This window comes from Equus asinus, chromosome 24 (assembly GCF_041296235.1).
Source record: "Equus asinus isolate D_3611 breed Donkey chromosome 24, EquAss-T2T_v2, whole genome shotgun sequence".
Classification (NCBI taxonomy): Eukaryota; Metazoa; Chordata; class Mammalia; order Perissodactyla; family Equidae; genus Equus; species Equus asinus.
In genome coordinates this window covers 35162066-35188280 of record NC_091813.1, presented here as the reverse complement: position 1 = coordinate 35188280, position 26215 = coordinate 35162066, and the positions used below count along the sequence as shown (strand labels likewise).

General features: G+C 35.2%; 1 long non-coding RNA gene and 1 other non-coding gene across 6 annotated transcripts in view; both read right to left on the bottom strand.

Annotated features, from left to right (window-relative positions):
• Positions 1 to 26215, bottom strand: part of LOC106848476 (uncharacterized) — an 885659-nt gene that overhangs the window by 326193 nt on the left and 533251 nt on the right. The window lies entirely within an intron of this gene.
• LOC123280510 (U6 spliceosomal RNA) lies at positions 20101 to 20206 on the bottom strand. Its single transcript, XR_006519451.2, has one exon. It is a non-coding gene; the product is annotated as a U6 spliceosomal RNA (small nuclear RNA).

Genomic DNA, 26215 nt, shown 5'->3' with positions numbered 1-26215 from the left:
TTTTGTTTATTAAGCATAAGCATTACGGATGACACTGCTCCATAAATAAAGGCACATGGGCAGAGACGAAAATTAAGAAGGAAGAGGAGGAGGAGAACGAGGAGGAGAAGGAAAGAACAAGAATTTAGGAACTGCAGAAATTAGCTTCAAATCAAGGCAGTGCTTATCAAAGTAGGATCCACAAAACACTAGTTCTGTAAGCTGCTTAATGAGAACAAAACACAGGTTCTGAGTTCACTCTGGATAACACTGCTTACTATAACGTCTCTTAAGGTTCTACATGGATTAATATCCCAATACTTATTAAAGCCTCTACTAACTTCTCCAGGATGAAAACAAGTTCAATTTTGTTAACTACTGTGGTAGACATGGAGATGCACCGCCCAGATCCCCGTTCAAGGAAGTGTGCGCTCCCAGATGTAGGAAGTCAGTACAGCAGACAGCCCCAGCCTTCAGCCACGAGGCAGCAGCCATCTGTTGTTTGGCCCCGGAGTCCTGTCATTCTGAGACACTACACAACACTCTGAGAAGGATTCTTTGCTCCTCAGCATCCCTCCAGGTTTGCAGATGCTTCGTCCCAGCAAGCGTGGGCGTTCCGCTTCTTCCTCTGCCAGTTAGTCTTGCTTCTTCCCCTTCCCTTCCCAAGTGTTGATCTCCCAAACTTTGTCTCAGAGAATGGTTCTACCCAACCTGAAATAACTACCATCTAAGAACTTAATTTGACCACACGATGCATTCCTTAGCACCTGCTTTGGGGGAAGTTGAAATAAGGGTTTGGGGGCAAAGCCCCTTTACCGAGGCTAATGAACAGGTTGCACTGAATCTAACTTGGAAATAATTTGATTCGTTGCTTCTGCATCTCTGACTCCTCCAGTTCAGAAATCGATGAACTTTTCTTTCCTTGACCTCTCCTTCAGTCTTTATAATTTTACTGCAAGCATCATCTGGAATTTTTTTCTCTTGAATTAAATTGGAGTTGTCATTTTGTGGCATGCTTAAGTCCTTACATGATAATACAAATTGATTTCAAGAATTAATGTGTTTTCAGTTACTTTTAGGACCTATAACATAAGATCAGATGGTTTGCTCTTTTAGCGAAGGCATGAGCTCTTGGATATAGCACTTAGCACATTTCTAAAGAGTATACGTAACATATTCATCCTTGAACATTGACCAAAAATACTATTAAAATATAAAAAGATACTCATCTCCACGAAACCATTGCATCCTTGCATCCCTAACTGACCAGTAATTAGAATCAGATTGTAGGGCTCTTAAGCTCACTACAGTACAAACTAATTTCCTGCTTTGATGGTTAACTCTTGTTCCTAACTTCATATTTCAGTTTAAAATGTCTTTTTATTTCAATTCTAAAATACATAACCTCCAAATATTCATTTTACACAGAGATAAATTATTATCATCAAATGTGGAACATTTGACCTAAAGTTAAAACATTTTAATAGATATGAAAACAGTCAAAAGATAAATCTTTATTTGAACAAATTAAAATTCTTGCATTCTGTCATTTTTCTATGTGAACTTTGATAAAGAAAAGAAACTCTTCATCTTTCCTTGTTTTGAATTTAGACAGGACATGTTATGACAAGACAAAGACAACAAGTTGTAAACATACAGTAAGTATATATTTAGTGGATTCAAAATATGGTTGTACTTAGGGTTTAAAATTAGGTTAATTTTAACCATCATTGTTTTAAGGCTATGTTTTGCATTTTTCAGTTCTGAGGTTTATTTGTGGTTATGTGTGATGGTTTTTTTCAAATGTCTAGTGAACAATTTTACTAATCTGTTGTGAAAAATACAGTGAACACTGTTGTCATTGCTGGGTAATAATAGACATGTTCTATCTCTGAGCTGTGTACACATTTATTAAGCATGAATGTATTATGCAGCACATATATTTAGAGTTTGCAGCCAAAAGTGAACAAAGAAATGAAAAGAACGAACCAGAAAGACTACCAGAGAAAAACCCAAAAAGCAAAAATCATGAGCTTCAACCATGGTACCAGAGTAGAGAAGGTAGGGAGGTGACAAATTGCCATTTCTCCAATATCAGATGAACTTTGATTTCCTTTCATTTTTGGAAAAAGGGTGGAGCCTCAAAACTTCTAACACATTTTGTCATGTGGGCAAAGAGGGATGTTAAATGGTTTTCCTCAAGCTTATAGCATACAGTTCTCTGCTGCTAGATGTACAGTAATTCAGTTGCAAGTAAGCTAATGAAGAAATTAAATCACTTGCCTTTTTCTTGTCTCTTTCTTAAAGAGGTTGCATTTTGTGCTGACAGTGCATAGCTGATAAAATAGCAATTTTTGAAAAGCTTGCTCATTTAGCTACTCTCAGAACCCCTGCTGACATCACTGACATTTTCTCCAAATATGCAAATACTGTAAGTCACTTTCTAAGACGCATGCATATATTTCCAAAAATGTTATTATTTTATGATCAACTAGGCATAAATGCAGAGGCAGACTAGTTTGCTGGCTTTGTAATGCCACACTCATGAAATGACTTTTTTTTTTTAAATGAGTTTTCGTAGGAATCTGTCACAGCCTCGTAGATCTTTAAAGGTGAGTTATTCCTCTTATATGGAGTAGGGGTTATTTTAAGGCTTTCCCATTATATAAACATAAAAATAGGAGTAAAAGCCCGTAAGCTCAGCAAACTTAAATACCTGGGTGACAATGGCAATATTATCGTTAAACTCGACACACAACTTTTGAAATACTGTGCACATGCAGTAGGCACGAATACTATCTTATTTAAATGTCTGTATTAAGCACAACCACTCTCTGCTAAAAATGGGGAAAAAACAAACAAGTCATATTCATCAAAGTAATTGTGTAGGTACTTTCAGTACCAAAATGCCTAGAATGAAGGATTGAACTGCTAACGGCAGCAGTGACAGCCATGAATCATGGTAGGCTACTCCGGGGCCTTTACCACCATAAAACAAAAGATGTAGATGAAAAATGCTGCAATTAAGTGATTTGATTTCTGCCCCCTTTTTCCTACTGCATTCGTGCATGGCTGCACAGCAAAGATTGATGGGAAAAATTACTCTACGTGATCTCTGACAGAGCCTTGGAACAATTCTATAAGGGGGAAACATACAAATCAAACCAGCTTTCTTGTATTCAAACAAAATAATACATATAAAGCAAATACTTTAGCCTATATCCAAAGCACCAAAATTTGCATGCACACATAAATTCTTGAGAAATGCTCTGCTATCAAAACCAAACTCATGGATTTTCCAGCTAGTTGGGTTATACTGATATTTGTTTAAATAAATATTCAATCAGTACTGCCGAGTGGCATCCTCAATATGTCTGTGCACCGAGAACAAATTACAGATACAAATTTGTGGAGGTAAAACATTCTTATCTTTTATATCAATAAATTATTAATGAAAATACACACAAAATAAAATAATAGAAAATTTCACTGACTATTCAACTCCCCTGTCATTATAGTCATTTAGAGGGACATTTTTAATGGGTATTCACAACTCAGTTGGGGTCCTACATACAAAAGAATCATACTTGAATGCCAGGGAATATTTTATTGTGGTTGGTATGTATGTTTAAAAAATGCTAAATTTGCAACATCCACTGAATAAAATAAACAATACTGTTAATATGAAGAAAGGATAATTCCTATTATCAGAGGCTATAGTGAAATTATGTGGCTTTCATCTCCTGAGGAGAGAAGGTCACTCAATCTCAGTCTGCTGCAAGAAATGTGCAGTTAATTTAACTTGAATTTATACAATAGAATTGCCCCCTCCAACGAAGAGGGAAAAACATGTGTACACTTGACTTTGTTATGTGTATCGAGGCTATATTTAAAGGTTGCTAGTGCAGTGATGTTGAATCAGGTAAATTCTTGCATTCTCTCTGTAAAAGTTTATGTATCTGCCTTTCAAATGTTGAGGTGCTGTAAATAAGAAGTTAGACGCAGATTTTGCAAGACAGTAAATATCTGCAATGCTACAACTGATTTCTGCCTCGTCAGGACGCTTTAAAACTGTATTCTATTGAAACTAGTATTTTACTCTGGCTTTTTAGGGAGTTACCTTAAAAATTGTGTCGGCATTTCTTATGTACTTAATTGTTGTGGTTCTTCTTTTGTCTATCAAAATAGAAAACCTCAGAGTCCCAGGGCCAGAACTCATTAGTGGATTCTCTGACTTTAGCAATGGAGAAATCTGAAATACTAGTTTGATAAAATATCACAGAGATGGAAATCAAGTGACCTGGGTTCACCACTAATTAATAGTAGGTCGAATCATTTGAATCACTGCTTTTGTGGGTCAAAAGCAGTTGACTATCACAATTACAAGTGGTCAACCTATCTCACTTTGGTATAGAGTAATCACTCAGCTTTGATTTCCTCAAGCATAAAGTAAGCAAAGTGACCATTCCTAATTCTTACAAGCAGGCACTTAACATGCTTAAGTCGATTTACATTTTTATTTTCATCTGATTAGTAAATAATTCTTATACTTTACCAATGGTCACTAAATATCAATGATTATTATCAATTCACTAAGTATCAAGATATACATTAAGTATCCTAAGTACTTATTTTGTAAATAATCCAGGTAAATCTAACTAGAAAAAATTCATTCAGTGAAATTTTCTCAAGAATTCATTCAATCCTTCCTCTTATAGATGGGTTTTTAGTGTACATATTGGAAGATTTGAAAGATTTTTCACTTTATTTTTGGTAGATCATCCCTTTTTCCCTTGTATAAAGCATTCTCTTGTATAAAAACATGGAGAATAGGGGACCCGCCCCGTGGCCAGGTGCTTGGGTTGTGTGCTCCACTGTGGCAGCCAAGGATTTCACTGGTTTGGATCCTGGGTGTGGATGTGGCACTGCTCCTCCAGCCATGCTGGAGCAGTGTCTCCCATGCCACAACTGGAAGGACTCACAACTGAAAAAAAAATACACAACTATGTACCGGGGGGCTTTGGGGAGTAAAAGGAAAAAATAAAACCTTTAAAAAAAAAAAAGGGAGATGGCAGCTGACCCAGTGACCGAGAGGTTAAAATTCCATGTGCTCTGCTTTGGTGGCCCAGGTTCACAGATCCTGGGAGTGGACCTACTCCACTCATCAGCCATGCTGTGGAGACATCCCACATACAAAAAATAGAGGAAGATTGGCACAGATGTTAGCTCAGGGCTAATCTTCCTCAAGCAAAAAAAAAAGAGGAGGATTGGCAATGGATGTTAGCTCAGGGAGAATCTTCCTCACCAGAAAAAAAATAAAACAAAAACAAAAACTAAGGAGTAAAAGTAGGAAAAAATCATGCCTGCAGACTAAATGGAAATTCAAACATAATAAATATGCCATAACCGAACTCTCAAAATTTAGTTCTGAGCTTCCAGGAAGACTGAAAAAAGAGGGAAAAATGTTAAGGTCTTTTTATCTTTCATCTTTTATATCTAGATTCTTAAGGTCAGGAGGCATATCCTCTAATTCATTCATTCTGAAGGAGTCTTCTCCTCCTCCTGCTATTCACCATTTTCCTTTTACAATGAGACTTTTGGGAGGCAAGTAAATAGATCAACGTAGGAAGTTCTCTACATTCTATAGAGAACTCCCATTATTACATTGCGCAGCATTTTGTATTTTGGGATATAGTGGTGTATGTGAAAACCCTTGCAACCATATATTGAAGAGAGTGTCAATATAAACTTTAAATACTTGACTGTGCAATAGCAGTATGATTAAGCTATTGTGTATAAATAAGAAACCCATAGTGATATCCTAATAAATGTGATACTGTTTCAATAGTGTGAATGATAACATTTACTAAAATTAAAAGCAAAATATATGTAAATAGCTTTTTCTATTCCTTTTATGTTTGTTAATAAGGTATAATCAACATACAACAAACTGAATATGTTTAAAGTGTATAATTTGATAAGGTTTGGCATAAGCATACATACATGAAACTTTCACCACAATCAAAATAATGACCACATCCATCACATCTAAAGTTTCCACATGATCCTTTGTAATTTCTCCCTCCTGCCTCTCCCCTCCTCCTCCTGATGTGTTTTCTGTCACTATAGATTAGCTTGCATTTCTATAACTTGTCTATAAATGGAATCATATACTATGTCTTCCTTTTTGTCTGGCTTCTTTCATTCAGTATAATTATTTTGACATTCATCCATACAGTTGTGTTTATCAACAGTTCACTCCTCGTCATTGCTGAGTAGTGTTCCATTGTATGGATACGCCACTTTTTAAAAGAATCTGTTCACCTGTTGATGGACGTGTGGGTAGTTTCTAGTCTGGGCTATTACAAATAAAGCTGCTACAAATATTCATGTTTTCTCTTGATAGTGTTAAGAGAATGAAAAGCCAAAGACTGGGAGAAAATATTTGCTAAGCATATCTGATGATGGACTTGTCTTCAGAATATTTAAAGAATTCCTAAAACTCAATAATAAGAAATCAAACAATCCATTAAAAATGGGTAAAATATTTGAACAGACACTTTCCCAAAGAAGTTATACAGTTCACGTAAAGATGCTCAAAATCATTAGTCATTAAGGAAATGTAAACTTAAAGCACAAAAGGTACCACCTTATTGGAATGGCTAAAATTAAAATGAATGGCCATACCAAGTGTTGGCAAGTATGTGGAGGAATTAGAAATTTCCCTAGAATGCTGGTAGGAACGTAAAATGTTATAACCTCTTTGGAAAAGCTTGGCAGTTTCTTAAAAAGTTAAGGGTAGAACTATCATATGATTTGGAAATTTACTGTTTTTAAACTGACTTTATTAAAAGACTGTCATTAGCAAGCTTGAAGCTAAGAGAGAAGAATGCTCTTTGCTTGGCATAATCTCTGTTAATGCTTACTTTCCTACCCTTTTAACAATACAGGCTTTAAATACCATCTATATGCCATTGACTTCTCAGTTGAACTCCAAATTTGTATACCCAATGCTTATTTGACAACCACTCAAAATTAGTTCTCATGTAGGTTTCCCCATCTCAGGAAATAGTACTACTATCCACCTGGTCACCTGACCCAAAATTCTAGTAATTATACCTGACCCCTTCCCTTCCCTCACTGCTCTCCTTATTGTCCCCCATATCTAATCCATCAACAAGATCTGTTGTCTCTACCTCCAAAATATGTTCAGGTCTCTCCATTTCCATTAATGCTTCTCTAATCTAATTTTCCATTATCTCTCATTATATTGCTGTAATAAATTCTAGGAGCTTTCTTTATGTCCACCCAAAATCCTAACCTCTATGGTCCATCCTTCCTATAGCAGTCAGAAAACTTTTTAAAACCTAAAGATAATATCACCCCTCTTCCTAAAACCCTCCAATGGCTTTCCTTTGAATTTTGAATAAAATTCAAACGGCTTACCATAGCCTAGGTCATCAAGTTTCTGGCTCTCTCATGCCAAACTCAGCTCTCTCACTGCTCCAGACACACTGGCCTTCTTTATCCTCTTCAAACACTTTAAGCTTATTCTCACATTTGGGCCTTTGCACTGGGCTTGGTACCCCTAGATCTTTTTTATGCCTAGTTTTTTTGTCATTCAGTCATCAGTTCAGGTATCATCTCTTCAGTGAATTTTCCCTGACTACTAAATCAAAATTAGCACTCCTCCATCATCCTTATAGCATTGTCTCATTCCATCACCATAGTATCTTATTACCTAATTTATTTTCTTGTGCATTGTCTGTCTCACATCCTCTAGGACATTGTAAATATTGTCAAAACATTGAAATCTAATAAATACTGTTCTTCCTACAGCCGTAGGATCCAGAACGGTGCTTGGCAAATAGTGGGCTGTCAATTAATATTTAGTAAATAAGTTCTTTTTGGAAGATACATTTATATGGAGGTTAAAGGTAATTTTACCCCAAATATCACTTTTTGTGTTTGTTTTTGCATTTTTGTTTGCTTCACCTTTTGGAAAAAAATCAAAAGCTGAAGTTAAAAAGAAGAAAAAGAGAAAAGCACTAAATTCGAATGCAAAATTCTGTCATAGAATAATTGTCCTCATACCTTTCATTTTAACTGACTAGAAGGTTAGGGAACTGTCGCTTGATATGGCAATCATTCTAGGGAAGAACACTAAAGCATAAAGCAGGCACTCGTACCACAGTCTTCTGTCTCCATTAATCAAGTTTATAGCAGCCACGTGTAGCACCACCAGATGCTGGGATTTTTAGTGCCTAGCTAGAAAATCTTGACTTTGTACCAGACACCCACTAACTGGTGGTGGGTTCGGGGAGGGATGACAAGTTACATTACTGCCTGGTAATCCACAAGGGGTTAAGTAAAGGCTCTTTGTTAAGCTCCCATAGCCCCAGGAACAAATACCCTCTTTGATTAGTCCTAGGAGCTTTGGATGTCATAGGATCTTATCATGGGGAGAAAAATGACAGAACCCGACAAAAATAACTTTTCATTTCCATGGATGATAATTCTTAGGGTGACACTCTCCTGGAAAGTCAATCCCTTCCTTTCAAAATGGTAGTTAATGTAGCATTCAAAATAAAAGGGCCCTATCATGCGGAAGATATGAAAAATGGAACCAGCAAAGACAATGAACCTGAGTGACTTTTTGGCCAAGGTGGAGTCTTTAACTTAAAAAACCTCCTTAAAGTACAGCCAGCTACAGAGCACACAAGTTAGAGAGAAGAGGTGGGAAACACAGAGCAGGAACATGCATTGACCACAGGAAAAGTAAGAGGAAAATAGATACAAAGAGTACCCAGGGACAGTAGCCTCTTTGAGAAGTGGTAGGACACTAATGGAGGACAGTTCATTTAGTATGCCATTTCCAGGGAGAAATTGCATAGGGAGAAGTGGAAGAAGGTGAAAGGGCTAGCAGGGAAAACAGGAAAGACCTTGAATTGTTAAAAATGGAACACTGAGAAAAGGCAACTCATAAATTTCCTCCACTCTATGTGGGAAAATGGGCTAAAAGAGGTCTATTGAGAAAACCAAACATAATTCACTGTATAAGGTGAGTTTAAAAGGAAGAATTAGCACCTATACCACACACTGTTAGTTAGTTGATTCATAAATATGGCCATTAGTTTATACATGGCATAAGATTTGTTTATCAATTACATAAACCCATTTTTTAATTTAAGCTTCAATTTATAAACCTTATCAAATAATTGGCTACTTCCAATATAGTAGAGCTTTGAATACCAATCAAATGCCATGAAGAAAGGGCAGACTGTTCTTGATTTGATCTGCTATAACCCGACTTCCCCGACGCCATGGATAGAGAAGAGGAGAATAAATTGAAATGCTCAAAAGGCATCAGTATGAATGAACAAAATGAAAAGTACACATTACAAATGAAGCAGACAATCTTTCTTTTCTTTAGTATAGGACCAATTGGGAGTACTGATAGGAGTAGAAGAAAGTGGACAGGGTTTTCTTGGTAGCAGAAAGTAACCTAGGCTCTCTGGGAGACAGAAATGCTGCTTCTGGGTTTCTGAGTGCTTGTAGAGGAAAGAGTAAACTAACTTAGCCAGAATAAAAGAATTTTAAAAGAAAAAAAGACATTTCGGGGCCAACCCCTTGGCCACATGGTTAAGTTCGTGTGCTCCGCTTTGGCAGCCAAGGGTTTCAAAGGTTTGGATCCCAGGCACAGACCTAGCACCACTCATCAGGCCATGCTGAGGCAGCGTCCTAGAGAGCTCAACCAAAAGGACCTACAACTAGAATATATAACTTTGGGGAGAAAGAAAAAAAAAAAGAGGAAGATTGACAACAGATGTTAGCTCAGCTCCAATCTTTAAAAAAAAAAGAAAGAAAAGACATTTCAATCACTGATATGACGTATGGAAAATAACAACTTTAAACACACAAAATTTAAACTGGATTCTTATGCCTTTTTCCCATATTCTTTGAAACTATATTCCAGAAGAATAATCTGTGAGAAGATCTTTTTCTCAGATGCTTTAGCAAATATGTTCTGACCTTATCTTTCAGAGAGAAATCTTTTCAAAGGTAAGCAAGGACCTAAAATACATCAATTAAATCTACCTATCTATCTATGTCTATCAACCTATCTGTCTTAAAAAAACTCTAAGTCTTTTAGAAATAAGATAGCTACAAAAATCAAGGGGGTAATAAAGAATTTACCTAGAGTTGGAGAATATGAATATTGATTTAGGAAGCAGAAATCAAACAAGAGCAAAAGACTATCTTCATTTCTACAATTGTCTACTAAAAGCTCCAAATTGCCTCAATTCACTTTCTTTTTTTATGTGGTGAACTGACACCAACTCATAGTCAATGATATAAAAACATATTCAATATTCACTCAATAAACATTTATTAAAAGTTTCCTTTATAAAGGATATGCTTGGTCCTATGCTCAGAGCCATCATTCCCTTGGAGAGCAAGGAAAGAACTTTGATCATATTCTATATCTTGTAAACTGAAATGTAACATTTACAATCCCAATGTGGATATGAAGCCCCTAAGACAAAATTATGGTTTTGATCTCAGATTATCCCTCAAAACTATTTAGGCTTTACCTCTTTAATGAATTCTGGTATTTAAAATTTAAGGTCTTTGGTAACTTCAAATAGATTTAATGAAAAAAAACTTGCTCAGTTAGTTTCTTTTAGTATATTTGATCCATAATATTCAGAGTGCTACTTAGTGATTTTTTTTAAATATAGAGATTCAGAGATTCAGTAGCATGAAAATTCCTTTACTAAAAAATAAAACTTTGGCTATATTAATTATAATCTGATAGATCATATGTGTAATTACTATTTTTAAGTTCACATGTTTTAAAATCTGATGTTGCACATGGCTTCAGGGAAATGATATTTTAGCTTCTAAAATCAATTATTTTAAAATTTACTATATGGTATCAGGAGTTAACCTGAAGATCAGCCAAAATCCACGTTTTTTCCAGTCGCATAATCTAAGTACATAATAAAATTTATGTCATTTTATCTCAAACATTTATGATTGTAAGTTATATACTAACCAATCTTGTATGAGTAAAAGTATAGTGCTAAAATTTGACTTTTTAAAACTAAATATATTTAAATTAAGAGAGTATAGAATACTAAGGAGATCAATCTTTTCAGATTTTTAGAGTAGGAATAAATATAAATGAAGCTTTAAAGCTTAATTTTTATAACTTCTCAAATACATTTCTATTAATTAAACAAATTTCCTTTGTTTAAAAAAGTTTTTGTTCATTCTGTTTATCATCTGTTCTGTAGGTACATTTATGTATAGCTTTATTTCACTTGGAAAAAATCAAAAATTTACAATTACTTTTAGCAAAAATAATTAACTTTCTTAAAAAAAATTTCCCCTTCTTTCTAAATAAATTAAACACAAAGGATTCTGAATACTAATCTATAAATTAATAAAATTTTTTAAATAATAATTGTCTTTATCTTCCTTTCAATAGTGCATATGTACTATGACTAAATTCATTGATTCTAGGATAATACATTTAAATCATAAAATATTGGTATATAATTTGCACAACTGAAGTTATGAGTGATAGATTAGCATTATTATTAAAGATTTACACATACCTTGGACAAGAAATATTAACAACTTTAATAGCTACCATTTATTATGTGCCTACTAAGTCCCAGGCCTTATCCTAGGCCCTTTGCATATGTCATTATTAATAGTCACCACAGCCCTGCAAGGTATAGGTTATTTTTTCATTTTTACAGCTGGTGCAACTGTGCTTCAGACCAAGTAAGTACCTGCCTGAGGCCAAACAAGAGGAAGAGCTAGAATTCAAACCCAAATCTCTATCACTTCTGTCTCAGAGTTTGACTTTATTCATCTATGACAAATTATGTACAAATATGCTTCTTAATTTTTTAAAACTTACTATCAATTAAAATGTTTTCAAAGGGAACATTTGATGACAAACCAGCCACAGGCTTCATTAAGGTCCTTAGACGTTTGGGGACCATGCTGCTGATGTTAATAATGCCCGAAGTTGGAATTTTAAAAACTTCACTGTAGTAAAATCATGTTAGTTGAGACAGAAGTGATTTTGAATTCATTTTCAAACGTCTGTTTAAGACTGCTTTTGAAAAATAAGGGGTACTGTACTATGATAACCGTTGTGTGACACCCGCTCCAATGAAAAGTTACATTCATGCTGAATGCTTATTGAATGCTTACTGTGGGTAGCCAAGTGTTTCAAATGCGTTATTTAACTTTTACAGCAACTCTGTGAGGAACACTATTACCGTGATTTTACAGATAAGTAAACTGAAGCTCATAGACATTGATCGGTTTACCTACAGCTAAGCAGCTAGTGAGCAGAAGGGTTAAATTTAGACTCCAAATTCGCCCAGCTCCAAAGTCTGCACTCATTAGTACACTATCCTGCCTACATACAGTGGCCTTTAGAAGTGGACATCATTCAAGTCTCCACACAAGAACTAGGATATGGGCCTGTGATCATATATATCAGTGGGATGAGCCCATGGGAAGAAAGGTAATGGCTGCGGCTGTGTCTTGGCTTTTTGTCCTGTAAATGGGCAGTGAGAATTTATTTCTTCACTTCAAAAGCGAACTGTATATATTAGGTAATCTCTAAGATCCACCAAAGCAATAAGATTATTAAGATCCTGTTAATGCATTTCATTTATATAACTGAACCGTGCTGCTAAAAATATAACTGGTGGTTTGTTGTTGTTTGGCTATTATTTCACTCCCCATAGGCATTATAGAGGTTTAAAGCATGACCAGACTGGAGTCACGGAGAGCTGGACTCCTGTTCCCGCTCTGCGAAGGCATGTGTGGCGCTGGGGAAGTAGCCCCAGACGTCTATGCTTCAGTTTTGTAATCCATAACACGAAGAAAATACCAGTATCCATCCCAAAGGATTGTATGAGGAAAAAATAAATGGAAAAGTGCTTGGCATAGAGTAAACTCAGGAAAAGTTAATTATTATGATTTTTTATTGTTATTATTATATTATGAAACTGAGAGGTTATGTTATACAATGTATGTTAAATCACTAAGAAAAAACCCACAAAAATAATTAAGGCAAAACGTTTACTGCTAGTATACTCTGGATGAATTTTAAAATTATATGTATATGTATACATGTTCATGAGTATTACACATATACGTGCATATATGTGTGTATATATATTGTGTGTCTATACACACGTGTACATTTACATTATATTAAACATCTACTCAAACATTTAATTTTTACATGAATTTTGGTCTCTTTTTTTTCCACTGTTTTTAGATGGCACAGCTGACAAGATCAGCATCAGATTTAGATAGAATGATAATATGCAAAAGCACACAGAATTCTCACATGTATAAATGCTGTCTAGTTATTTTAAGACATTTTGTGGAAACTACTAAAGTGGTGGGGACAGGACAATGATGCATCAACTGAATTAATCACTATCATCACTCTTCTAAAGAAAAAACAAAGCAACTTCAGCACACTCAATCATCACAAACATGAAGAGAATGGAGCCGCATAAAACCAAGGCGGGCCCCATTCTTTGGTAGGCAATGTTCTTAAAAATTTGCAGCCATTGAATACTTGCTCCACAGTTTCCAAACTCTGAAATCCCTGTTTATAAACACCACGGACGAGTTTTTTGGTTTGCTCGCTTGTCTGCTTTTTAGTTTGTTTGTTTGTTTGTTTCCTTACAAATAGAAAATGCAACTGTTCTACAGGACTGTGGAAAGCCCTGGAACCAGACATTTGAGGCTATCAATGAAGAATTTTACCTGAAGGCAAGAGTTGAAATGACACAGATAGTAAGTGTCAGAGACATGGAATTGGGAAAGGCAGCTTTCTTCTCCTAAATGCTGGTAATTATAAGGCGTGAGGCTGTCTAAGTTTCACCAAAACTCAGATACAAATAAAGAAGCGACTCTATGGCTTCTGGCTTCTTGCACTTTTTCCGTAGATACAAGTGCTTGCCACTGATCCTAATGCATTTCTGCCCCAAGTACTGTTACCTCAAGGACAGCCCAGGTACCAAGAATATCTTTATAAAGGGCTATGAGGAATAAGGAGTAGCCTGCACATTGACTTACTTCAGCAAGAACATCAAAAGGTAAGATAATCAGAACCTCAACAGTTCATCTATCCCCTAACTACTTAATTAACCACAGTTTGATATTTCGCCCTGTGTGTTATTTAAAAATGTAGAAAAGTTAACGATTAGATTATTGCTAGGAGGAAATATACAACAACCAAAAGAGTTGAGGCAACTTATAAATAGATTGTGAAAAATGGCTGAGACTGTGGATTTTTAAAATTTACGTTATTTTATTCTTTATGTATGTATGCCATATCACCTTGTGAGATATTTTTCCCCTCCATAGTACACTTTGCAAATGTTATCCTATAGATCAATGTAGGGCTTACCTCTACAGGCCACAAACAAACATAATGCTGCAAAGATGGCACATGCTGAAGCAGCAGCTATTAGTAATTTCTCACATATGTGTGTGAAAGGAGAAAAAAAACAGCTTAGTGCATTCTAGTTCATTCATAGAGCTTTGGGAATTAATTACATTTATATCGCATAACACTAACAGTGAGGATCAGGAAACGAATATCAGGGTGTAAATATAAGAAGTGAGCCTATCATTTTAGGTTTGCCATCAACTCCATTATCATATGTATACCTTTATAATATGTACAAATATACATTTCATATTTGTGTATAATATAGATCTGTATTATATGTGCGTATATTATATATGCATATAATAAGAGCTTGTTTTAATACATAAGAATGAGGAAAAACAAAGGCAAATAAGACACTTCTAAACAAAATCATCATCAAAATATACTGCACATGTTCTATCTGGAGAGTTGATTCAAATTACATATATCAGAGATAGCAATGTCTTCTGTTTATACCATGTGAAACAGTGGAGAGATGATCACTTAGCTTTTGTTTTGCTTCCAATTCATTTTTTTTTCAAGAAGTGTAATTAAAAACTACATTAATGCCACCAATTATGGCCTCCAAGGGACCAGAAACCCCATGTTACTCCGTGATGGAACAGAACTGAGCTGCAAACATCCATTTACCATTATAATACTCATTAATCCTGCCAAAAACAACTCATTATGGGACTTTAAGAAATCATCTCATAGGCAAACAGCACAGAATCTGTCACTACATTCCTCACAGCAAAGTTGCAGAGGTGGAAACTGTTCGATGTCACTAATTTATGAAGCTGAAAACTATGATTTTGCTTTTTATCAAGCTAAGAACTTTATGTCAAAGAACTGGGCTAAACTCTCACCCTTTAAGCAAATTCTTAAAAGGAAGCAGCTTTGACTCAAAAATCTCAGTAATCTAAACCTGAAAAATTTCACTAGCCTACCCATCAAATCCTTCCAGAATCCAATCTCATCTCACTGGACATCAACACCATCAGTATTTCCCCTGCAAAGTAATAACAAAAATCCTACCACATCCAGTATCATTTCTGTCTGGATCTAAAATAAAATACAAACCCTTTCTCATTCTTTAGTCAATTGAATATATTCAAAGACGTTGGTTCCTTTTTCTATCCCCAGCTCCCAGGAGGTGCTCCACCCAGCAAGGTCCCTCTGAATGCTTGTTGGTGATCTGACGTCATTTTTCTAGGAAAAGTAGTCCTATAACACTCTGCAGCAAAGAAAGCATAGGCTTTTCAACTATCATTTGATAAGAAATTATTGCAAAGATGAATGATTAGAGAGGAGATTTCTTTAAAATACATTAACATTCCTTATATTTCAAGATCAAAACAAATTGTTCTCTCTCTCTTCAATACCACATTTCCTCTGATATCTTAGCAGTCTTTGCTTGAGCAGAAAACATCGAAATAATATGTCTGAAAAGATTTTCTAAAATAAGCTTAGATAAAGTACTAATAAGCTAATTTTAAAATATTTCGTTATATCTAATCTTTTTTTACATGATTTAAAAGAAAGGAAAATAAATTTATAATTTTTCCATAGTTACTATACATTTTCTCTCATAAAATTACTAAAAAAGTGAAAAGTAAGTGATAATATGAAGTATCTGAAATCGAATAAGTAGCCATCTTTACTCAAGATTGCTCTCTTAGAGTTTAAACTAAACTTATTTCACACATTTTTAAAACTAGCTGTTCCACACAATTCTAACAGAATTAATAGCAAAATTAGTTGAAATTGGTTAAATCAGTAGCAAAATGAGGCCTACCATGACTTCCTTCTACAAACAAATTCTGAAAGTTGATACTTGGGGTAAAAGTTGAGGAGAAATATACAATTTAAAAAGTGCTAAAACAAAAAAAGTATCCTTATTGTTTCTTTTCAGTTTTCAGGTTTGGGATTTAAATCTTGAGAATAGGTACAAAGCACGTGCTGTGTGCTCTCACAGAACCCAGGGGTTACTTGCACAATTGTCAACCTTCTAGATTATAGAAGTCTCCTTCTAGATTCTAAGTCCTATGAGAACTCTGTCTTGTACACCACTGAGTCATCAGCTCTTAGCATCATGTGGAAGACAATCTCTAATTGTTCAGTGAATGAACAAATCATTGAAATTTACCAGGATAAGAGCCTGAGAACATGCAATATCTATGCTGTGTCATTTCTGTAGGTCGTTTTTTTTTCCTCCCTTATCCCTAGAAGATGCATTGGCTTTATAGTCTAAGTTCTGAACTCCTTTCCTTGAGAAAGTAAGTATGCTATGAACAGGAAGCTGAAATTTTCAAAGACTAAGGAAAAAACCCACATCCTGGTTTTTGTTGGTGGAAAAAAATTTAACTACTGAGAGAAGTACAAGTAAGACAACTGGAAAAGAGATTAATGTCTTGGGCTGATAGTCTTTTCCTCAGCTTTTGGGGCCTTGATTTACTCACTGCATCTAGGGTCCTGGATGAGGCATTACTCTGGAAGGCTAAACCTTTGGAGGCTGGAAGATTTTCCCGAAGCTGGAGAGCATCAGAAGAGCTCTCTGAGAGCGGTGTTGGAGTCAGCAGGGTGCCTGTGATGTTGGAAGAGCACTTCTGGCTAAGCCAAGAGCTGACTGCCCTACTGGGACAAGTAAAAGAAAGCAAGAGAAGGAAATCTTGGCTTTGGAAGCAGCTCACCCATCCCCCAGTGTATCTGCCCTCCGATAAGACCAGGATCTCTTCATGATCCCACTGTAGGCCTGGACATCAAGAGCTAAAATGAATTAAATGAAATGACTTCCAATATGACATTTCTTGTAGTGTGGTTTTTTTGGACCAAAATTTATACCCATACAGAATGAATGCCAAAAATTCCATATTCCTATTTCTCATTGCTAGTAGCGTTGCAATTTGTCAGACTAAAAGTTGAAGCGAAGGCTGGCTTGCACTTCCATCTTCTTCCCCAAACTACTAGCAAGTAAGTAGCCATTTCTTAGCTGACATCCTTGCTTCCAGGTAGGTATCAGATTAGATGGGAAGATGAGTAGGTAACCCTCAGTATAGTGCTAGTTACATATTAAGTACTAAATCTTGAATAGATGTTATATGAGGTAACATATGGAAGGGTTTTCCACAAAATTGGTATTTTCGGGTTGTGAAAAATGAAGTGGCTTTAAATATAACATGCAAATGGAAATGGGTCATGTTTCGATGGGCATCATATGAACATTCTAGGACTTTTCCTCCGGAAGCTACAGGGGCTTTTCTCAGGCTATTTTCTTTGAAATAAATTTTAAAATAATTTCGGCTTACCAATTTTAAAATGTTCCTTTTATAATTTAAATTGTTATTTACAGGAGAAAACTTCTTCAATATATGTGGCTACGTACATCAAATTCCAAGTTAACGTAGAGAATACCAGTCATAATAAATAAAAATAATTCTTAGTCTGCTGCATTTTACAAGCTTCAAAAAGACTGATGTGTGGAAAGAAACTCATTCACAATTTGTAAGTGGGCACTCTTTGGAATTAGAATAACTAGGCATGCACAAAGTGTTCAAAGTATTAAGCACTGTGTGTTTCCTAAGGTACAGAATAAAGGACTTCCAACCCTCTCTGTAGGGAAACTACACTGTCAAAAATACCCGCTCATCTCTGGATGCCCCATACCAGTGTAGAAAACTCTCACTTTGGGAAATTTTAAAGATAATTTCTGGTATTCTGTCATTATCAAAATGCTGTAAGAAGATGAAAACATTTGCATTTATTAATATAGCGTAATGTATTTTTTTTTGGTTAAAAACTCCAGGAATAACTCCAACTGTATAAATAAAATATACAATAAATGCCCCATCAGCTCACAAACAGACACACATACACAGATGAGGATGAAAATGCTTCAAGAGAGAAGAAAGAAAAATCTATCAAATCTTTAAACAGCGGGATCAAAAGACTTGTTCGAGACTTTCTTCCTAAAGTCCTAGAGAGGCCAGCTATGCTCACAGTCTGTTGTTAAGGTAAAATTCACACAGTAAAATGCACATGTGTTTCAGAAATTGTTCAGGGTTGTTTCACTGATAGTCGTTACTGCCAAAGCCAAGGTAAAAGTAACGCACACTTCTACTTTAGGAAAGAAGTACTAAGCAATTATGCCATTCAACTTTCTAACTCAAGTAGCTGCCCCCTCTTCCACATTCCTCCTGCCTACCTTCATGACAGGCTTCATTCTCATCATTAAAACAACCTAAAAGAGATCAACAGTCATGAATGTTGCTGCAAAATGTATTCAGAAACAGGTTGGAAAGGAATGATAAGATATTTGCTGAATTATTCTGTTTAAATACTAGGTCTTCCTTTGATAATCATGTCCTGAGTCTCCCTGGATTGACATATGAGATAACGCTCTCAAGATCTTATTGCATATGTACCCAGGACTTGTCCTAATCTGACATCATTCAGGTTGTTTCTGACCCCTTTGCTAATTTCACGTGTCACTGTAAAATCTGAATTCATGTTCCTACGTTCTAGCTTCTCCACTCTGTGACAATCAACTGCAAAAACCAACATTACAACATACACATCCCAGACTGACATGTATCTCAATAATGTATTTTGAATGCCTGTGGCATATTATTTCTCATGACATTAACTAGCTGATTTTCAGTCTTCAATAATTTATTGCTACAAAAGTGATAACCTATTGCCTAATATTTCTTTTTATTGTTTTTACTTAACCATCAGCCTCATAACATGGCAATTTCTAACTCATTTCATAAGTCAGGTGGTATAGGTTGCTCATAAAATTCAAACCCCAAAATATAAATTGTTAAAGGAGTAAATAATTGTGGAAGAGAGGCTATAAAACTTTTTACTACAAAGGTTTATCTTGACTTTACAGAGCTTTTTAGCCAGATTGTCTTCTCAGGGGACAGACTGCCTGAGCTCTGACCCACACCTGGACAGGAGTCCCTGCAGTTCCCAAAGTCAGGGGAGAAGGCTGAGCACATTTCTCTTTCCTAATTCAGTGTGTGTAGTGTCAGGTTTTGCTCATGATCCCCACAAAAAAGCAAAAAAAAGAAAGCTATCACACGCTCCTTCTGAAATGTTGCACAACATCAGACAAAAACATTATAAGTTAAGGCAACCCTATATTAATAGGAGATCTTAGCACTGTCTCTGAGAAAACTAAAGGCACAGTGTCAAAATCTAAAAGTACAACCTATCTTAGACATAAACTCGGCTTTGGCTATAATGTAAAAGACACCAAGTGTATCACAAGACAGTGTCCAAACAATCTAAGGCAATGAACAAGTTGTGCAAATTAGAAATCTATGAAATTACAACCTAGAGACACCCACCAAGCCAGTCCTTGGCTGGAATCTACACAAGAGAGTTGGATGTTTTCCAAATTCTGGAGATTTTAAACATTTAGTAACTCAAGTGCTCTATCAAAAACCTAAGAATTTTAAATAATTTTCAAACTTGGGAAATGAATTTTCTTTTTTTACGCACCTTATTCATTTATTTGTCATATCACTATTGTATCATTTATTGACATGTTGCTAATACTCTTTGTCCTAGTTTTATTGACATATAATTGACATACAGCACTGTGTAAATTTAAGGTGTACACCATAAAAAATATGGAACCCTTCACAAATTTGCATGTCACCCTTGAACAAGGCCATGCTAATCCTCTCTGTATCATTCCAATTTTAGTATATGTGCTGCTAAAGGGGGCATTGGAATGAATTTTCATGTTGAACAACTCACCTCCCTGAATCTTTTGTGTTCCCTTTGGTACTGGGTGTCAGGCACGAAGTAGGGGCTCAATAATGCTGAATGGATCGAATTGAACTCTAATGACAGAATACAGTTCATTTAAATACAGCAGGAGGCAGAATAGCCCTTTGACAGAGTAGGTATCTTGTGGTTTGAGTATTGGCTTTTTCACTATTAAGCTGTCTGATCCTTTGTAAATTCCTTAACCTCTTTAGATATCAGTGTATTCTTCTGTTAAATGGGGATAATTATACTTTCTTCATTAAGTAAAATATTTAGTGCATTAATTTATATACGTATTTCACATAGTAAGAGCTCAATAAATGTTAGCTAGAATCATCATTTTTTGTTTTCGAAAAATAAAAATATATAAATCCATAGTAGTTTAGGAATGATGCAGAATTGAAGACATTTTGCTATAATAAATAAGATATAGAATTCTTTATTTTCTTATTCCCTAACATAGGCATACTACAATTTCAACCAATAAATACTTATCGACATCTCCCTTGTACACAGAAGCAGTAGTAAATATTTTATAAAGGTGTATATTATTTAAATTACCAAATAAAACAATAATGGGGTAAGACTATTTGAAAGAACTCTACAACGTATAATTTTAGAAGAAAAATAATTTAAAAAATAGTCACCATCTAACATAGTTCAATTTGTTGAGCAATTTGAATGTTGCTTATCATGCTATCTTCAAGTGTTATTCAAAGGATATAAAGTCTGAGAATAACTGTGTTTGGAAGGGGAATAACCAGATGCCCCAGGGGTTACATGCACAGTTTCCTCAAAAAGCTTACAGCATTGAAAAAGAGTTTCACTGATCAGAAATCTGAATGTTGGGCCAGCAAATATGGTGAATGTTATGAGCAGATGTTTCCCTTTACTAATATAGTATCTTTGAGATGATGCACTAGTTTAGTTAATATGGGCATTGGTAGACTGAGTCACAGGATGTGTCATTGCACACCAATGAACTGGGTCTTCAAGCATGTCCCTGGACAGAGGGTTTGAATCATTTCCTGTGCAATATCAAGGAGACTGGCATTGTCTGGAAAAGAGTGGGAGTAATTCCATTCTCCACTGGGATCATCACAGAGATGGATGGATTCTCCATCTTGAAGCAAAAAAAGAACTATAGGCTGTTATAAGAAGCTTCAGGAATGTCCTGAAAAGAGAGGAGGGAGAAAGGGACACTGGCCAAGCAATGTTTCAGTGGGAGCTGGCAGCAATGCAAAGAAGGAGCTCCTCAGACTGGAAAAGACTCTAGAAGACTTGGGAAAATCCCGTGGTTCTGAAATTGATGAGGTATTCTAGGATTTCATTTACCCTTGGAACCCTAGCTTTAGGCTGTACATAGTAAAATTGTGAAAGCAGCAATTTCTTTATTCAGCTTTTATGAGTAGTTACAGCTTGCATGTAAAAGAGCTAGATATTAATCCAATAATGTTTGGTTTAATGTTTTTTCCAAAATTAAATATTATCTCTAACATGGTCTAATCAGTTCAGACATTGACACAAGACAAAGCTAACCGTATCACTCATGGGTCTTTTCTTAGTTTCTTAATTTACTTCACAAACTCAAAAGCCTTGGTCTGTTTTACGATTTAAAGCTAATCATTTCTCTCCAATACTCTCTAATTGTTCCCACTACACAGAATACAGCAAGAAGCTGAATCTTAAGAATATGTCTTTCTACAAGGTGTCTTACTAATAAAGATATTTGGTTAGTAGTACTTCTCTGATGAAAAGAGGCTGAGAAAACTGAAGATTTAAAATAATAGCTGACACAAGAAAATATCATTTCTAATGATCTTTTGAGTTACGGATTTAGGACTAAAAGTTATTGACTTAGTCTAAACTTTCAAATGCTGGATCCCTAAGTTGCAAAGCAATAAGCAGTCTAATAGCTTTAAAGATCTCAAAAAGGTCTTTTGCCCATGATCTGTGTAGCACAGTGAAGTAACAAAAATATAGATCTGCCCATCTAAATGAACGAAACATATACAGTGTAGTTGTAGTATCTGATGCCAGGTATTGATCAGTGAGAACATAATGAATTGTATGATCCATAAGACCATAATCCTGCTATTAATCTGCCTTTCAGGTCATAATCACATACACTTCAAAAAGCTAAGCCAAATAGCAAGAGTTCTTCAATTGAATTCAAATTATTGAAATTACATACGAATTAATGTTTGCAATTATCCTGGGAAAACTGAACATTTTAAAATATTTGGCATGAGATTCACTATAAGAAGACAGAAACACCGTCTTCTCCGTTTTGATCAACTTTGTACAAATAAAAACATTAGCATGTTTGGAGTTTAAAAGGTCCATTTACATTTGTTATCTTCCCCGCCAGGACAGATGTTAAAAAATAAACTTGAATACTGATAATGTTCCCATTATGCTGCTCCCAAAGGATAAATTTTATTTACTGCCCCAGAAGATTCCCACTACTAGTAGGTTATTAATTCACGTAAATATTCATTACTACAAAGGTGAACGCGTACTTTATCATTACTTTATAGTAGTCAGTAAATTGGAAAATTCAGTGCTGCTTTTGTGGATTTCATAGGTCTTCTGGTCCAACTCTGCACCTTTAGCAGGACACCCCCCAAACTGCCCGTTAGAGGAATATCTATTCTCTTTGAAAGGTTTCTAAAGGTATGGCTCATTGCAACTTTATTATTTTAAACGTTAATGATATTGCAATACAATTTTTCTTTCTTTCCTTTGTATAGTCTTGTTCTCTCCTACTCATCTGCCCCATTGTGGATTAGGAAGCAAAAAATCAAAACAAACGTCAAAATTCCATGAAAAACAGCCTTCTATTGTTGGCATCGTTTTTCCTCTAAAAGTTCAAATTTTTATTTCTAAAAATTTTCCATACTTTATTTCATGATTTGCTCTCAGAACCAAATAATTTGTTGGCTATTTGATTGTTTTATTATTTATAAACTGTATTGCCTCCATTTTTTTTCTCTTTCTGGAAAACAGATTTACTTATAGGTGAGATTTAGTAATATTTTACCTTTTTTGTCACTAAAATGGGATTTCCACAGTGTCCTATAACAACCAATTATTGGAACCAATAATATTCACTATGGAAATTCTCCCCTAGATCTCTTTTTCTACCGTTTAGGACATTTTTTTTCCTTATTCTGTGCAGATATAAGCAATTGGTCATGATGAGAAACCTTCATATTTTTGAAGAACAAGATTTTAATCAGCCAATTTTTAACTTCACCCCCATTTTTAGTCACTTTACATATCTCCTGGCCTAGCTCTCTTTTCACCTTGCATATTACGGAGCTTACCATTAGAAAAAAAATTTTCAACAACTTTAACACATACTGACTACAATGACAATATTGTTTCCAGATTTCTGACAATGAATTCCCCATTTTACATTATGAATTAATATGAAAATAATTAACGTTTTCATTTGTATTTTCTGCAAAATAATGTATAATAAAGCTAATGATGATGTAGCATATTTTATTTGATAGCATATAAACACATGCTTGGAATATTATTGGGACTAAAATTTTCTCTTGGAAATTTAGGCACAGGAAATACAAGTCAGGTCAATGAGACACAATATAGGAGTAAATCTATTAATAATCATTGAATTATAAAAATACAATTATGTGGATTTTTAATGATGCATAATTATCTAAAATATTCTCTAAAATAATCATGGGTCTTTTAAAGTGAAACACCTAAAAGAAGTTAAAAGGTAAGCAAACCCTTCATACTTCATTTATTGACTGGTGAAAGTATGTAAGCTTTGAGGTGTCATTTATCAACAGAGAAAAGCTTTACAAGAGTAGGAGTTTTGGAGCTGGCTCCATGGTCAAGTGGTTAAGCGTGCGTGCTCCGCTTAGGCATTCTAGGGTTTGCTGGTTCATATCCCGGGAGCAGACATGGCACTGCTCATCAGGCCATGCTGAGGTGGCGTCCCACAAAGCACAACCAGAGGCACTCACAACTAGAGTATACAGCTATGTACTGGGGGGCTTTGGGGAGAAGAAGAAGGAGAAAAAAAAAGATTGGCAACAGATGTTAGCTCAGGTGCCAATCTTGAAAAAAAAGAAAAGAGAAGGAATTTTATCGTTTCTTCACTGATAAATTTCCCAGCACCTAGAAGACCGTTTGACTCTTGACACTTGATACCCACTCATTAAATATGTGTTGAATAAAAGGGGAGTATATTTTTCTGATGAAATGTTTTTTCCTTCTGTCTCCTGCTCTCTTCCTTTGCTCTCTCAGCTCCTGTATTCAATTTATCTTATTCCCACTTTTTCACTCTGAGCTTCTCCATCTTCCTCTTCCACCCAGATAACTATTCTTCACTCTTCAGGTTTCAGATCTATAGTCATTACCTCAGGGGAACCCTCCCTGACCCAACACACCAGCATAGTTTCCTCCTATTTTTTGCTCCCATGTCATTCTGATTTCCCTTCCAGTAAAATTCCTTAGGCTAGCAATTACGGGTTTAAAGCTCATGCTCCTCAGCTAGACTATAAATTCCATGGATGACTGTATTATGCCTGGCCTATTTTCTCTTCTAACTCCAGGGCCAAATGCCTGGAACATGGCGGATCTTCAATAAAGATGTGACATCTAAATATAGGAAGGATGGAAGGGAATAAGAAAGGAAGGAAGAAAAAAATCTCACACTTATCTCTTTAGGCTCCTGCAGACTTTCATTTGTTGCTGTTTGGGAAGATAGCTGTTAGAATTCAGGAAGCCAAATAACTAGCCCCATTGTAGAAATTATCAGTAGAGTCCCAAACAAGTAGAAGAAAATCAAATACGACTAAAAGCAAAATTTAGACAATTTGACCTCTTGGTATTTCATTGGTAGGAGTAAGTTGTGTGGCCCCCTGAAATTGGTATACAATAGGGTCCTGAAACACAGAAGAAAATAGCTAACACAACAACACACACAAAGAAACAAAGAATGAAACTACATATATAAATTATTCTCCAACCCCCTGCTCATCTTAGTCTCATCTGTTGCCACATACCCAATTTAAGCCCTACCAGCTCCTAGCACTTTCTCATTCCATCATTCCACACAAACATCTAGCAAAGTTCTGACTCTTTCAGACGTGTGAAACAATTGTGATTTTTTAAAACTATAAATACTTTGTCATCTAGAGGATTTAGATGTGTGTGCCGTGTGCCACTAATGCACTTATTAATTCTTCTGGTCTCTTTTTTGTCAGGTGTCAATCTCGAGAATTATTTTGACCCTTCATTGCAAGGTGGCTCAGAACCAATGGTATAGTGCAGATGTACTGCACCATAAAAATATGCAAAATGTAAGAAAGGACATTAAGATATATGTAATTCTTTAGAGTATTAAATAATTTTTGGCTTTTCACAAAAATATTTACCAGAAATTTCCTTTGAACAGCAATCTTCTCTATAGTATCTCAAACATGAATCAAACATGATTTTTGACGCCTGTTATGTGCACAGCAACTTGTTTTGTGCTATCAATTTGAAATATTTGAGTTGCATATAATTTTCCATTTCCATCTAATATAAATATAAAATAATTTAAATATAGTTATGGGGAAATAGCACTTGGCTAGCATATCTACTTGAGAAAAGCTTAGATATAGGTGGATACTTAGAGGTTTTAGCCTAAGTTTATAAAAGTAAATAAGCACATATAGCTTTCTGTTTCATATGTGTTTATTTTTTACCATTTAAATTAAAATATTTATGAAAAATAAAGACCCCAATAAATAATATGACCCTAGAATGGCTGTAGTCTAAATGTATAATAGATACCTTGCTTTATTGTATGACTAATTATGTGTTTTAGCTGAAATTTTAAAAAAATGTGTCCAGCATTATGCTTCATATATGTTGTTTTATTTTACCATTTAAACTAAGATATTTATGAAAAACAAGGACACTGAAAAACAATATGCCCCT